At 45.3% G+C, this 14,782-nt stretch overlaps 1 long non-coding RNA gene across 1 annotated transcript in view; it reads right to left on the bottom strand.

The window, feature by feature from the left end:
- LOC105237943 overlaps nt 1–13,992 on the bottom strand; it is a 29,327-nt gene extending 15,335 nt beyond the window's left edge. Inside the window, exons 1-2 of the long non-coding RNA XR_856620.3 lie at nt 13,493–13,992; nt 3,043–3,205 (exon numbers count right to left, since the gene is read on the bottom strand). This is a non-coding gene — a long non-coding RNA (uncharacterized LOC105237943). The remainder of the gene's footprint in view (nt 1–3,042; nt 3,206–13,492) is intronic.
- Between the last annotated feature and the right edge of the window lie 790 nt (nt 13,993–14,782).

Below are 14,782 nucleotides of genomic sequence, written 5' to 3'. Positions count from 1 at the left end.
ATCATTTTCAGAGATAACCTCCTACCTTGAGTCAAATGTTTCCAATTCTTTACACTGTAGTATTTTCTTCACGAGTCTCATTTATGTTTATAGTATTTTCACTCCTTCTAGAACAAGGTTAAATATATCCAGACTTGGTGTTTATCAATAGACAGGGAGCTTCCCAGCATCCTACTCTTTGGATCCCATTGGTCACAACTGGGTCATATGTCCAAGGGAGTCTGAGAGAGCCAACCAATATCTAGCATTTTCAGCCCCAGTGTGTGTACATGTGATAGTAGAAGGGGGTGTTTGAAGCAAGGAAGAAGGTGACAGGGAATGACAAGTCATACGCAACAAACTGTCCTTGCTCTCAGCTAGTGATAATCATGATTGTATTTTCTGTAAGCTGTGGATACTGACTAGCATAAATGAAAGTCCTCTTTATGTGAGAAAGATGTGTGTAGTTTCCATACCTGCTATAGCCCTTCTTTTCCAGAGCAAGATCAATATAGACATTGTCAATCATACAATAAACCAATTTTGTTTATGCTTTTGTGCTGGCTTTCAGAAAGTTCCAAGACGAATTTATGTCCTACCACTGGTAAGCATTATTTCTCATGGTATATATCCTCTGAACTTACTTCACTTCCAGCTTCATTGGAACTTGCTCCACCCTTAATTTTTCCCCAACCCCTTCTCACATAATCCTATTTTATTTCATTTTAACCGATTGCATGTATTTTTGCAAGTACTCTTCCATCTTAGAGCCTTTTGGAATTAGGCCAAATCTAAATAACAATTAATTACCTACTGATGTTTTTATAGCCTGATATTAAATTATACTTGAGAATTGGGACTATGCCGTACTGATCTTTATATCTCCTATGTTTCCTCATATACAGCAGCACCCAATCATTGTTTGTGGAATTGAACTGATGCATCCCTAGGGCCATCTGAGTCCGCCAGTTCTCTAAATGTGGCCTGCCTTTTATTTTCTAAGAGATCTTAGGATTACAGATATCAACCAGTTGATGTGTTCATGGACAGATAACTAGAAACAAGGCATCCCCACACATGTTGTTCAAAGTGTGAATTCCCAGACTAGCTTGAGATTGTTCTATCAGACACATGCTTAAAGGTATTGATCTGATTTGACTAAATAGCAGCTCAGCCAAGCCAGCACGCAGATGCCAGAGTCACACTGGGCCACAACAGCTGGAGACAGGCGTAGGAAACTAGAAATTACTCAGTTGCAGCCCCTCCAAACCATGTTTGACACGCTATTTATCTTCTCCCACTGAAACTCTCTCCTTCCAAATAAATGGGGGTGGGTGATAGCTTGGGGGTTGTTTACCTTCTACTGAACAAACAAGTCTGAATTAGGAATTAGAAGCAGTGAGTCTAAAATGATGAACGCGCTTACCCTGGCATTACTTAGAAAATGGGAAAAATAAATTAGATTACTACTTAGAAGAACTCATTGGTTTGGAGAGCAGCAGGGACTTAATTGCAGGTCTAAAGCGGCACAGCCTCAGTTCTCTTCAACGAAGCGAAGACCTTGCTCCTTGCTTGGAGCAACAGGGAGAAAGGGGATCCCTCGGAGGGCTCTGTGATTTGTGGCAAGCCAGCAGAGACGCAAAGAGCAGGATAGAACCCAAGATCTTCCTGCTAAATGACACAGCGTTGCTCCATTTTCATGCGCCCGTGGTTATTACCTGGCATCTTGTGCAGCACATTTTACTGGCTTGGAGAGCCTTGGGGCACATCGTTCTGTCCCACGGGATACGTGAGGAATGGCAGGGTGAGAGAGCTTGAGAAGTGAGTGAAAGGATTTTTATTTCCTCGGCAGAATAAACAGGATGCTTTCCCCCATCAACAGCTGTCCTTGATGTGGTATATTCTTTTGGAATAAAACACAACAACATAATGCAGTTTGCTGGAAATTCTAATTAAATGAGGTACTTGTCTCCTGCCTCAGCCAAATGAAATTATGGAACAGGACTTGCAAGCAGCAAGGACTCATTTCAACAGTGCAACTAGCCTGAAAAATAGGAGTCCCTAACCAATAAAGTCAGCTTTCAGAATCACGGGACGTGAGGAGATGAGAGGTCCCAGCTAAAAGCGTGTGTGTGTGTGAGTGTGCCTGTGCATGACTGTGCACACAGAATAGAAAGCTAAAGGCTCTAAAATTCACANACGTGTGTGTGTGTGTGTGTGTGTGAGTGTGCCTGTGCATGACTGTGCACACAGAATAGAAAGCTAAAGGCTCTAAAATTCACATAGCAGTAATAGAACACGTGTTAATATTGACATGCAATATAATACACTAGAAACTTCCCATAATGCCAGCCTCCAGTTATATGGCACAGACTGACCTTTAGGTAAAACCACCTTATAATGAGGCCCATTTGTTACTTCAGAAATGAGTGCTCTGGCTCAGTCCCAAGGTCCACTGGTTGCATGTTTCCTCATCAATAAAATCCCAACATATTAATAAGGAATGGCATTCCATGTCTCCAGAGATTTTTCTGCGGACCTAGGTATATTTTTAAACCAGACTCTGTAAGAAGCTAAAAGGGAGAGTGAAGGAATCCATCATCACTCACAACCAGAATGAATTCTTTATGGACGCGGTACAAATATCTTGGAGTTTAGTTTATCCAAAAATAATATGACCTGATATTACATCGACGAGTACTTTCTAAATGCCAAATACTGCATATTTACCCATTGCTTCTCTAAAGAATCCTCTGACATCCAGTTATGGTTCCCACTTAAAAACGATGAAGCACATTCAGAAAGGGTAAGAAACCAGCTTAAGGTTGCCCAGGTAATAGGTGGTGGACGAAAGATTTGAATTCAGGCAGTCTGTTCCAGGACCTGAGTTCTTAAATACAAATATCAATAACCAACATTTTTATACTTATTTCGTAGGGTGCACTAGTGCCTTACAGTTTTGAGGCACATTTAATCTTCACACTGACTTTATGATTATTGAAACTAACCCCATTTTATTGGTGAGATAAGGAAGTGTACAGATGCAACATCAAGGTCACCCACCTGGCAAATGGCAAGGCAGAGGGGGCCAGAGGCTGTTTTCACTGTGGTGCCTTCTTCTCTTTCCACTGTGCCATTCTGAGCATCGAGCAAGGCTTCAAAGCCCCTCTGGCAAAGGTCTGCCATGGCTGCACCATCTTGTTTGTTTTGAATTAGATCTCTCTTTCTAAAACCATAAAAATTTTTTTTTAAATAAAGGGGCTTCCCATAAGCATCCATTTATATCTGCCTCTGCTTCTCCTTTGTGGATGGCAGCAGGCAGTGAAGAGGAGTAAGTAGGTGAGGGAAGGCTAAGAGCAATGGGGATATTACTGGCCATGGAGATTTGGAAACCATTCCTCATTTATAAGCTTCAAGTGATTTCTGGGCAATAAATGAGGGATCCTTCCTTGGCTATGACTTAGGCTGATATGGCAGATATTTCCATCTAAATCTGAGTGATCAGGTGCATGGACAGGTTTACTACAACAGCTAAAAGCCAGGACTCAAATGAGATCAATTAATTTAAAAATAACTGTTCTCTTAGCAGCCCCCCCCCATATATGAAGGGCAACAGGTACTGGCAATCACACCATCATACAAAGCCGAGAAGCTGAGGAAGAGACAACCGTATAGATGAATTTGGCCACAGAGGCAGTGGGAGGTGATACAGGGAAAGACAACTTCCTTAGTGAAGCAGGAGTGATAAATTAGGTTGGACATCTACATCAGTGTGTGTTCAGGGAATGCCAGTTAATCTTAATATTAACTTGGGAACATGTAATTATATAGCATAACTCCTTGCATAAACCTCTATGTCATATAAAATATCCAGAAGTAAACGAGTGGTGCTGTCTGTGCTAAATTTACTTCTTGAGACTGAAGGGCTCATGTAGATCAAAGATTGAAGAAGCAAATATACAATGAGCAGCTTTTTGTGGTTTAAATAAGGAGATAGAAACACTGATGAAATTCAAAACCAACAAAATGTGGCTTCTACGTATAGATTCATCTGAATTTTTTAAAAATTTTTATTTATTTGAGACAGACAGAGAGACAGAGGAGCAGGAGGAAAAGGGAGAGAAAATCTGAAAAAACAGACTCCACAGAGAGCCCAGAGCCCCACGTAGGGCTTCATCCCACCACGGTGAGATCATGGTCTGAGCTGAAAGCAAGAGGCGGGTGCTTAACCAACTGAGCCACCCAGGTGCCCCAGAATTTTATTTATTCATTTATTTATTTTTAATCTCAGGACATCTTTTCTGTTTCTGGAAACTGCTGGTTACTGTATTTTTCCTCTCAAGTTGTGCAATTCAGCTCATGTCTAAACTCATTAATAACCATGGCTCACTGGACACCTACTATGTGCTAAGTGCTTTTTACATGTTATCACACTTATCTTCCTAACAGCCCTCAAGGATCCATAATCTTAGCCTCATTTCCTCTGCAAGGAGACTGAAGCTTATTGAGTTTAAGTAACTTGCCCAGGGAACTACATGCCAGAAGTGACTGAGATGAAAACTCAGCTCTGTTTATTTGTTTATTTCCAAAGTGCTGAGCCTACTGTCTCTAGGTGAATAATATATTTGGTGAGCACCCTGACTATGAAACTACAAAAATCCCAATATAGTTGGAGAGCCTTTGAGAAAGGTAAGTGGCCACAGTCATTAAAATTGTAAAAGTACTTGTACTCTACAAACACATTCTAAAAATATACTTGCACACAGTTTCCAGAATGTTCAGGGTTTGAAACTGGAAAAATAAAATAAAATTATAAATAATAGTCAGTAGGATAATAGGTAAATACCTGATGATCCATCTTCAATATGGAGCATTAGGGCAGCTGTTAAAGGGAATGGGTCAGTGCTATATGTACTGATGTAGAAAACAGTCTTCAGATCATATTAAACATCAATCAAGTTACAGAACAGTAAGTTGATTGTTGAATGAAACTACTGTTTAAAAAATATTTTATTTATTTATTTATTTGAGAGAGAGAGAGAGGAGAGAGAGCATGAGTGGGGAGAGGCAGAAAGGGAAAGAATCTCAAGTAGACTCCCCACTGAGAATGAAGTGAATGTGGAGCTGGATGTGAGGAGATCGTGACCTGAGCCAGAACCAAGAGCTGGACACTTACCTGACTGAGCCACCCACGTGCCCCAGAATGATCCTATTTTTTTTAAAGCTACGTACATACATGCATAGGTATTATAAAATCATAGGGAAAGATCTGGAAGGAAGCATCTGCTTTCCTGGAAAGGAAGCAAGACTTTAGAAAGAACAGCGGGGACATAAAGGGAAGCTTTCAAATGTTTCTTCATAAATGTACATAAATGTATCTTTTATAGGAGCAAGGACTCATTATTTACTTATATAATTAAAAAAAGAAGTGGATATTTTAGGAACTATAGTCATCAGGCAGAAGTGTGTTTCTGTTTTCCTGAACTTTTAAGATATGTTAGTGTACAAGACATTGTCTCTTTTAGGATTTCGTTCGTTACATCCTTTCCACCCCTTCTTCCCAGTCTTCAGCTGATTTCTGCAATTTAAGCATTTCCAGCAATGGATAATGAATAATTGTTTCAGATAAGAGTCTTGGTGTTGTTCTGTGATATGTTACAATGTAGGGTCAACAAACACTAACATAAATCAGCAAGTTTAGGTGCCCTGCTCAATAATTCCACAAACGGAATGCACCATTCTGGAACATCATATTGAGGACTCTGGTGGTCTCCAGCCTAGGCAAGAGCAAGCGGGGACACACTGACCTGTTTTGAGATGTCAGTGGGCAAGTACTGGAAATTCACTAGAGGCCCTGATGGTATCCATCTGATCTCCTCTGAAGAGCCTCCAACAGAGAAGAGGTAGAGGGAAGGACAGCTTTCCTGCCCAGGGCATTCACAGAATCCATATCCATGGGCATCCAGTACATTGGGAAAGATTCACCTGATGATTTTGCCTTCAAGCCAGGGCAAATGTACCATGAGGGCAGGTCCCAGCACCTCATGGTACACATCATGCTGGGCCAGTGTCAGAGGTCCACTCTACCTGAGATTGGAAGGCCGTGGGACTCAAAGAAGCTTGTACTATTATATTCACCAAAAAGAGGGAAATGTGACATTTTCTATCTACCTAAACATCTGATCCCAGATCTGTCTATAATGTTGCCCAAGTGACAATCCAAATTGACTAAAAGATAGTTGAAATTATCAGGCAGCCTGGGCCATGGTCTCATTATTTTGATAGCACAAACATGGCCTTTAATAGCACGCTGTCATTGTCATGTTTGTCTCAGGAACATCAGACGATGATGGCTATTCGTTTGCATTTTTAAAAATATGTCTGGTTGTTTGACAAGGTTTCTATTCAAATTAAAATAATAACAAGAATTCAGGCTAGTGGCTTGTCCTGCAATTGTCCAGGGCAATATTATAACCTATGATGACAACCCCCTCTCCCCCATGAGCTTCTAAAGCTATGGTAAAAAGAAGATCTACAGTAATAGTTCCTTTTGCTTTTAAAATGTGAAATCTCTGAGCAAACAAATAGACTGTGGCATTTCAGATACACTTCCACAACACATGAAGAGGCTGCTAAGGCTCTTACCTCAGGGATAAAGACTTGTATATGAAAATATGTCACTCTTAGCCATTCTAACACATCATGCTTATTACCCCTAACTTTGGCTTTTGTTTGGTTTGCTAATAATATTTCCTCCTAATCTGCAATTATCAATTTGTCCATCCTGTTTTACTTTATCCTATTATCCGTGTAAGTATCATCTATTTAAGGTTATTATCTCCTGTAGAGCGACCATCGGCAATGGTCTTCCACTGCAGGCCAGAGGGAGAGCTCTTGAGTAGGAACAGGGGAGGGGGGGAAGGATGGAGAAAATAGAGCGGGCAGGGGTTACAGTGGCTTTAAGAGGCGACTGCAGAGGCAGGACTTCCCTTTGCTCTTGCCAATCTAGCGGAGGTGGCCCAAGGCGGGTTAGGAAGGGAAGACTTGGGATGACTGTGGCAGGTGGGAAACCATGGGGGGACCAGGCAGCATCATAAACCCCGTGCAAAACAGGACACCCTGGATACTGCCCTGAATGTAGTCGCCACCATCTGCCAATGAGGCCAGGGCCCTGTCTCTCTTATCTGTTCTGTGCAGTGCTCAATGGCATGCCATGCACCGGAGGTTTGTTAAGATATATAGGATGATGGTAAATACAGATTAAAATAAAGTGCTGAGAAGCCAAGCCTATTAACTCACCTTGAGGTCCTTGCCCTGATGGAGAAGCCAGGCAGAACAAATGGGCCTGTAATGCTCCGAGCCAAAAGCCCCCAGTGGGAGGACTGTGTGAGCAGCATGCGTGGAGGAATTAATGACACACTCCCTTTAATGTTCATCGGGATTGAACACTGCTAATTTACAGCACTTCAGCATTTTGGGGCCCCTTAGCGTCTTTCCAATTATGCTAGTGGGGAGGTGACTGGCCCATCCACGGTCCCCATGGTGAGACTGTGGAAGCAGAACTCAGCAACAGAGTCCTGGGGTTCCCGGACGCCTGTCCTAATGAAGCTGCATCGTTCACTCCACTCTTAGTCCGCAACCCTGCCCCGGCTCAGGCTCAGGGCTCCCTCTGCCCAGTTTCCCGCGCCCATCCTGGAACCGAGAAGCACGGCCGGCCCACAGCCGACTCCGGGAGCAGAGTGTGGCTCGCCTTATATCTGTAGTTAAAAAGCAATAAATCTTAGGTCAGGTAATGAATTCCATTTTGAGTAATCTCATTATGGACATCTATTCAAAGGGTCTATACAGCACAAGCAGAATGACTGGAAAACCCAGTATAATGTGCTGGCTTTTTTCCCTGTGCCAAATTAACAGTGAAGGCCTTTAAAAGGATGCTTCATTTAGGCTCTCTTATTATCAGAAATATTATACAAGCTGGAAGTGGGGCCTGAGTGGAATTGTACTGCTGAGATAACTCCCACTGTTGGATCAATGGCTGGCAGGACTCCAGCATGAAAGGAGTTCTGAGTGAGGCAGCCTTCTATCCACGGCCCCAGGGCACAGCTCTCTGCTGAAGCCTAGGAGAAGAAGGGATGAACAGGGCAAGAAAGTCGGGAGTGGTATTAGTGGCAAGCACAGTTTCTGGACTATCTTGCAGCATCAAATAAGGTGTATTGTGCAGGATCTGTTTCACTTACTTGATCTTAAATACAATTATCGAATTGTTCTTCTGAAAGCCCTGAGTTACATCATTACTCTATAGCTTTCAGCTGCTCCCCGTTACTATTTAAAATACTTCAGCTTTCTCATCCTGAAAATTTTTTTTAAAGATTTTATTTATTTATTTGAAAGAGAGAGAGTGAGTGACAAAGAGCTAGCATGAGCAGGGGGGAGGAGAGCTTCCCGCTGAGCAGGGAGCCCGACATGGGACTGGATCCCAGGGTCCTGAGACCATGACCCAAGCCAAAGGCAGTCGGCAATGGCCGACTGAGCCACCCAGGTGCCCCTCTCATTCTGAAATTTAAAGTGATCCCCAAACTTTACATACCCATCACCGGGGGAGCTTGTTAAATAGCAGTTCTGATTCATTGATTAGCCTTGGAGTGAGGGCGAAGATTTGACATCTTCCAGGTGCTGTCCGTGTAGCTTGTCTATGCACAACACTTGGAGTAGCAAGCAGCCAATACCAAAGTATTGGTTCTCAAACTTTGACTTACATTAGAACCACCGGAAGGGTTCTGAGCTCCGCCCCCAGAGCTTCTGATGCAGTAGGTCTGGGGTGGGGTTTGAGAATTTGCATTTCTCACAAGTTTCCAGGTGATGCTGATGTTGCTGGTCCGGGGCCACACTTTGAGAAGCACTGCTATAGAGTAATGGTTCTCAAGCCTGACTGCACATACATATCATCTAATTTAAAATACAAAGATTTTAAAGCATCTTGATTGCCAGCTCTACCCCCAGGCTAATGAAATTAGAATCTCTGAAAATAGGATCCCAGCATGCAAATCTTTTTCAGCTCCTTAAGTGATTCTTAATATGAATTGAGACTCACTGCCTTAAAACATGGTTTTCAGCATAACTTTCCCTATAGCGTCCAGAAGGAAAACAGGACGATGTGCTCATCCCCAAATTAGCTTTTTGCACTATTATATTTCAGAACTTAGGCTTACATCGGTTTTTCTCCCTGAAATAACCTCCTATATCCACTGTCAAAACTCCATCTGTCTTTCAAGGTTTATCTTGAACACCATGAAGGCATGAAGCCTTCCTCTAGGCCCATGGCCAGCTGAAAGCTTCTTAATATATACTGCCTCCTAATTCCAGTCACCAGATGAGATTCTCAACCCACCTCGCCTCATCCCTCCTTTCCATTGCCACAGCCCTCCTGGGAGCCTCTTTTGGGAAGCCTAGACCTGTCCTAGGGTTATTTGTGTGGCCACTGGCCTTTCCCTACAAGCCTGCAGGTGCCCTGTGGGTAGAAGCAGCTTTGCCGTGTTCATTCTGCTCATCCCTCCCAAAGCTTTCGGCGCACTGTCCCACTCTAAAGTCTCTCATTTAGTATCTGTTGGGTTGTTCTGCTTTTGTACCGCTGTGGCCCTTGATGTACACATTCTCTCAATATATTCTTATGTACTTGTCTTATCGTTGCCTGTAGATATAATCTTCCTGAGAGCAGGGATGGTGTCATGCATTTCTTTTTCCCCTCCCCCCCAAGCACACACTCTCCTCTAAGTTCCTGCTACTCAAAATGTGGTCCACGGACCAGCAGCATTGGAAGCAGTGTTGGAATTGCAAACTCTCAGGTCTCACTCAGAACTACTGAGTTAGAATCTGCATTTTTTTTTTAAAGATTTTATTTATTCATGAGAGAGAGAAAGAGCATGAGAGAGAGAGAGAGAGAGCGCTCGGGCACGCACAAGTCGGGAGGAGGGGTAGAGTGGGAGGGAGAAGCAGAGTCCCCACTGAGCAGGGAGCTCCAGGAGAAGGGTTCATCTCAGAGTCCCGGGATCATGACCTGAGCTGAAGGCACCCCCTTAACCGACTGACACCCAGGCGCCCCTAGAATCTGCATTTTAATAAGATCCTCAGGTAATATGTCTACATAGTAAAGTTTGAGAGGCACTTTTTTGGGTGGTAAAATAGTAAAATAATGAAGAGAATGGGTTCTGGACTTCACTTTTAGGCTGGAGATATTGAGTGAGTTCCAGAAATTCCCCACAGCCTAGTCTCCCCATCTGTAAGGTGAGAATAGTCATCTCATAGAGATGTGGGAGCATTAAATAATGCATTGTAAATAATTAAATAATGCCTCCTAAGTCAACACTTAGTGTGTTACAAGCCCTTAATAATACAGCTTGAACTATTATTACTCAATTAAAACTGGTTAACTTTAATTGAATTTAAACTGCCACCCAGACTAGGTAAGAAAATGAAACACAATTCAGCACGGATTNATGTAAATAATTAAATAATGCCTCCTAAGTCAACACTCAAGTGTGTTACAAGCCCTTAATAATACAGCTTGAACTATTATTACTCAATTAAAATTGGTTAACTTTAATTGAATTTAAACTGCCACCCAGACTAGGTAAGAAAATGAAACACAATTCAGCACGGATTTCAGAAACAGGAAATGTGAAAGGTAATAAATAAAAATATTAAAAACCCTTTAGCAGATGTTAAGGAGCATGTCAAATCGTTCCTGCGTTAAACCTTAGGCAATTCGGTGGTTGGAGCCTTTAAAATTGCCATCCCCCCAAATTTCTGCTGCGTCACCAGGTTTTTCTCTACTGTGCAATTCTTTCAGGCCTATTCTGCTCTACCTAAAAAACAACTTCATAAGTGAATTTTGTTTCTCAGACTCCTAAATCTGCTGCTGTCGCGATGACCTCAGCGGCCATAAAATGTGCGCCTTGCTTGGCTGAAATATGTGCGCACACTGCCCCCTAGGGGATCTATTCTGTCATGACCCTCAAAACCAAGAAAAAACCCACAAAATCTGTTAGGGTGTGTGCGTAGTTAGCGCGGAGGAAAAGGGCTGAATCCTTGACTGTGACAGTCTGCTCAGCTTTGAATTTACTACCAGGCTACTCTGAATATTAACTAATCAATAGTCCTCTGCACCGGTGTGGGGCCTCAAGGGACGTGCGAAGCAGAACTTGATGTGTATGACCTGGGTTTGGGTCTGTCAGATGTCTGGAATAAAAGCATTGACTACAGTGACAGTCTAGAATGACAACCAACATCTGAAGTGAGACCTTCACTCTACTGTATTAGTGATATGAAAATGATACATCTATATCCCATACAAGATACCCACATTTTAAGCTGTTAGGAGAACAACAGGACAAAGTTAGCAAATAACTATTGAGAGGTTACCATGTGCCAGCCAGTAGCTCTCTGCTCTCATAGAGCTGAAATTCTAATTAAGATCAGTGAGCATCCGCTCTGTCTCCCTGTTTCCTTCAGCTCTGGTGAGCTTCCCTTGGTTCTGGGGAGGCACTGGCTTGCCTTTGAATGAAAGACAAGGGCCATGTTCCTCAGCATCCCCGCCCCCCACTCCAGAGGCAGCTCACAGACAATCCTGTCTCTCTCCTATGACCTAATAGCGATTTCTTCTTTCCTTTTTCTTTCCCCCTTCCCTCCCTTCCCTCCTTTCCTTCCTTCCCCTCCTTCCTTTCCTTTTTTCCTTTTTCCTCTTTCCCCTTTCCCCTTTCCTCCCTTCCTTCTTGTTCCTTGCAGGATTTTGTTGTTTGTTTTGAGAGAGAGATACATAATTATGTATGGGGGCAGGTCCTACAACACATCGTGGTAACCGATCCTTGTCTGGGCCCTGTAGTGCGGGACAGAGAAGGTCTGTGAAGCTCCTTAGAGCAAGGAAGCTTTTACTCTGAGGCACTCAGGAGAACCAAACTGGCTTCTTGTTACAGGAAGCTCCCAAAGGCCAACAATGGCTTCAGTTCAAAGGTTCCATTTAAACCCACAAACTTAGTGAGTACTTTTTCCTCTTGAACAGTTATCACTGTTCTCATTCTGTGCTCACCTCCTGGTCTCCAAAACTGCTTCCGGAAAGGTCATAATTCCATGCCCATTGCCATTCTGAAGACACACTGGCTAGGGCCCTTTGCTGTCGATATGTCACAGGGATGGCTGGAGTCCCTTTGCCTGCAAAGTGGCAGTGACCACTGAACCCTTCCCCGGGGCCGTCCCCAAGACAGTGCGCAAGCTGACAGTGGGGTCGGAGGGGACATCCTGCAGCCCAGCCTGGCCTCAGGCATCTCACACCACGCTGGATGCTTGTGCCTGTCTCCTTCCTTTTCCCTCCTTTAGGGCTTTCTGGCGCTAGGACTGAAAACTCGCAGTGAAAGAATGTCTCCCGCCGCGAAGTTCTCAGGTGTCAGTTACTGAGTTTTTACCCCTTTCCCACCAGCCAAGCACCCTGGATCCGTTCATTGCACACTATGTCCTGCTGGGTGTGGGCTCTGCTCGCCCTGTTCTCCGCGCAGCCTGCGGCCCTCCAAGAGGGCCACGCGTAAGCCCTCAATAAACGGAAGAGAACCTTTAGGCCCATCGCTGGAGCCGGACTGTGCGTGGAGCACTGTTTCTTACTTTCATCCATCTTCAGAACGAGCCCCATTTTGCAGCTGAGAAACATGACGCTTACAGAGCCTNTGCGTAAGCCCTCAATAAACGGAAGAGAACATTTAGGCCCATCGCCGGAGCCGGACTGTGCGTGGAGCACTGTTTGTTTCTTACTTTCATCCATCTTCAGAACGAGCCCCATTTTGCAGCTGAGAAACATGACGCTTACAGAGCCTAAGTAATTTGCTCCATGCCACGCAGTACTTAGTGAAAACAGAATTTAAACCCAGGAGTCTAACTCGAAAGCCTTTATCGGCCACTCTGTGCTACTCCCCTTTATTTGATAATAAGGTGCCTCCTCGTGTGGGAATTAAAACCAATAACTCGGTTCAGTTATGAGGACACCTTCCCGAAACGGAGGAGTTCAGGACTGCATCAGTAATTATTGCTCCTTTCCTCCCATCCTTCCCTCTCGGACTGGGGTTCAGACATGTCTTCCCAGCTCGGCCTCTAGATCAGTACAGCTCACCAGGAGCCTGCCCCCAACCCCCGCCCCCGGAAGGCAAATGATGACATTGGCAGTGGCTCCTTAGCGGGAGGCGGACGGTGCAGCAAACGCAGCGCCCGGGGCGCCGGCCGCAGGACCCGCGCCGCCCCCACACACGTTAAGTGCCTGTCAGTGGTTTCCTAACAAATGGCTTCACGGCGACTCTGTCTCCTCCAGGTCAGCCACTGCGTGTCCACTCGAGGCTGCTAAAGGCCACGCTCCTGCACTCTCTTTCCTGCTCTGGAAAATGACACTGAAACCATGAGCCTGGAGGAAGTCAACCAGACAGGAAATAAATCCGCTCGGGTGCTGGTGCTTGTGGAGGAGTTCTGGAAGACCACTCACCCCTTGGGAAGGCGCTTGCTCCGTGCAATTGGCCTGCAACTCTGTGCTCTCTCGTTGCCGGGAAAGGCAGGTTCAGGCAGATTTTAAAAAATGAACTTGAAGCTCAGAGGACAGGTAGGGCGTGGCGCCGAGAGGCCACGTCGACAAGGGCCACCGGTGATGTAAGATGAGCTTTGGCCAGGATTTCCTGAGGCAAGAGCCCGTTGACGGGCTTTATTTTTAGGTGGTGTGGATATTTTTAGTGAAATTCCCACAGCATCTCCAGTTTGGGGGGTCAGAGGGTGGGGGGCAAAGGGAAGGTTTCCTGAGGTGAGTCATTTCCTCGCTGCTGGTGAAGAGATTTAGCCGCGCTGCTCGGTCGCAGGAAGCGCCCGGTGAGGGTAAACAGCGCTGACGGAATGGGAACCGGGCGGCCGGTGTGTCGGCGCTCACACACTCCTTCCTGGCCCCTGCGCCAGGTGAGCGGAGGCTGCTTCCTGTTTTCGGCGCTGGGAGGAACTCTGAACTGGGGAGAGCTGCTCTGGAGAATCCATCGCAAGGCCTGCTGGGTAGGCGGCCAGGAGCGGACACCGGAAAGCGGTTTGGGGGCAGGAACCGCGGATGTGCCCCGGCAGCCCCCGGATGCTGAGTCATTGTGCGCCCCGGGAGGTGCCTATGGAAGCTGAGTGGTTTCGATTCCAGCATCAGAAAGCCATCCTGGTCTCAAATCTGCTGATTAGCCAGAGATGTCCTCCGTGTCTGGGCCCCACGCGTTCCTTAATTCCCTCAGCAGGTCCTACCGACTTCACCTCCGAGATTCCTGAACCTCCCTCTGTGATGTCAGTGACACCCTCAGCGCTCGTGGGGGTTAGGGAAGTCACCTGGTCCTCCCGGCAACGATCTCTTCCATGCGGTTGCTCCTCCGTGTGGCTGGTAGATGCGGCCTGGGGAAACACACAGCGGCTTTGTCACCATTCCTCCCCGCCGCGTCCACAGTAGACACTGCTAATCGGTCATGGCACGCTGACTGCTAAGCCCGGACATGGGTGACCACACCGTCGTTCTTAACACCGTCCTTCAAGCTCTCATGACCAATCAGTTGGAACTGGCATTTGACATAAAGTCAATTTGCCATCTTGGTGCTTGTGTTACCTTCCTAAAAACTAAGTCCGATTGTGTCTCTTCCCTGACCTGAGACTTTTTCTGTCTCCCTGGTGCCTTCAGAATGAATTCAGACTCCCCAGCAGGGTGCACAGGGCCTTCTACAGTCTCACCTCCCATTAGCTGAGCGGGTTCCTCTTCTCGCCTCCC

This window comes from Ailuropoda melanoleuca, chromosome 2 (genome assembly GCF_002007445.2).
Source record: "Ailuropoda melanoleuca isolate Jingjing chromosome 2, ASM200744v2, whole genome shotgun sequence".
NCBI lineage: Eukaryota > Metazoa > Chordata > Mammalia > Carnivora > Ursidae > Ailuropoda > Ailuropoda melanoleuca.
This window is presented reverse-complemented; position numbering and strand designations above follow the sequence as displayed.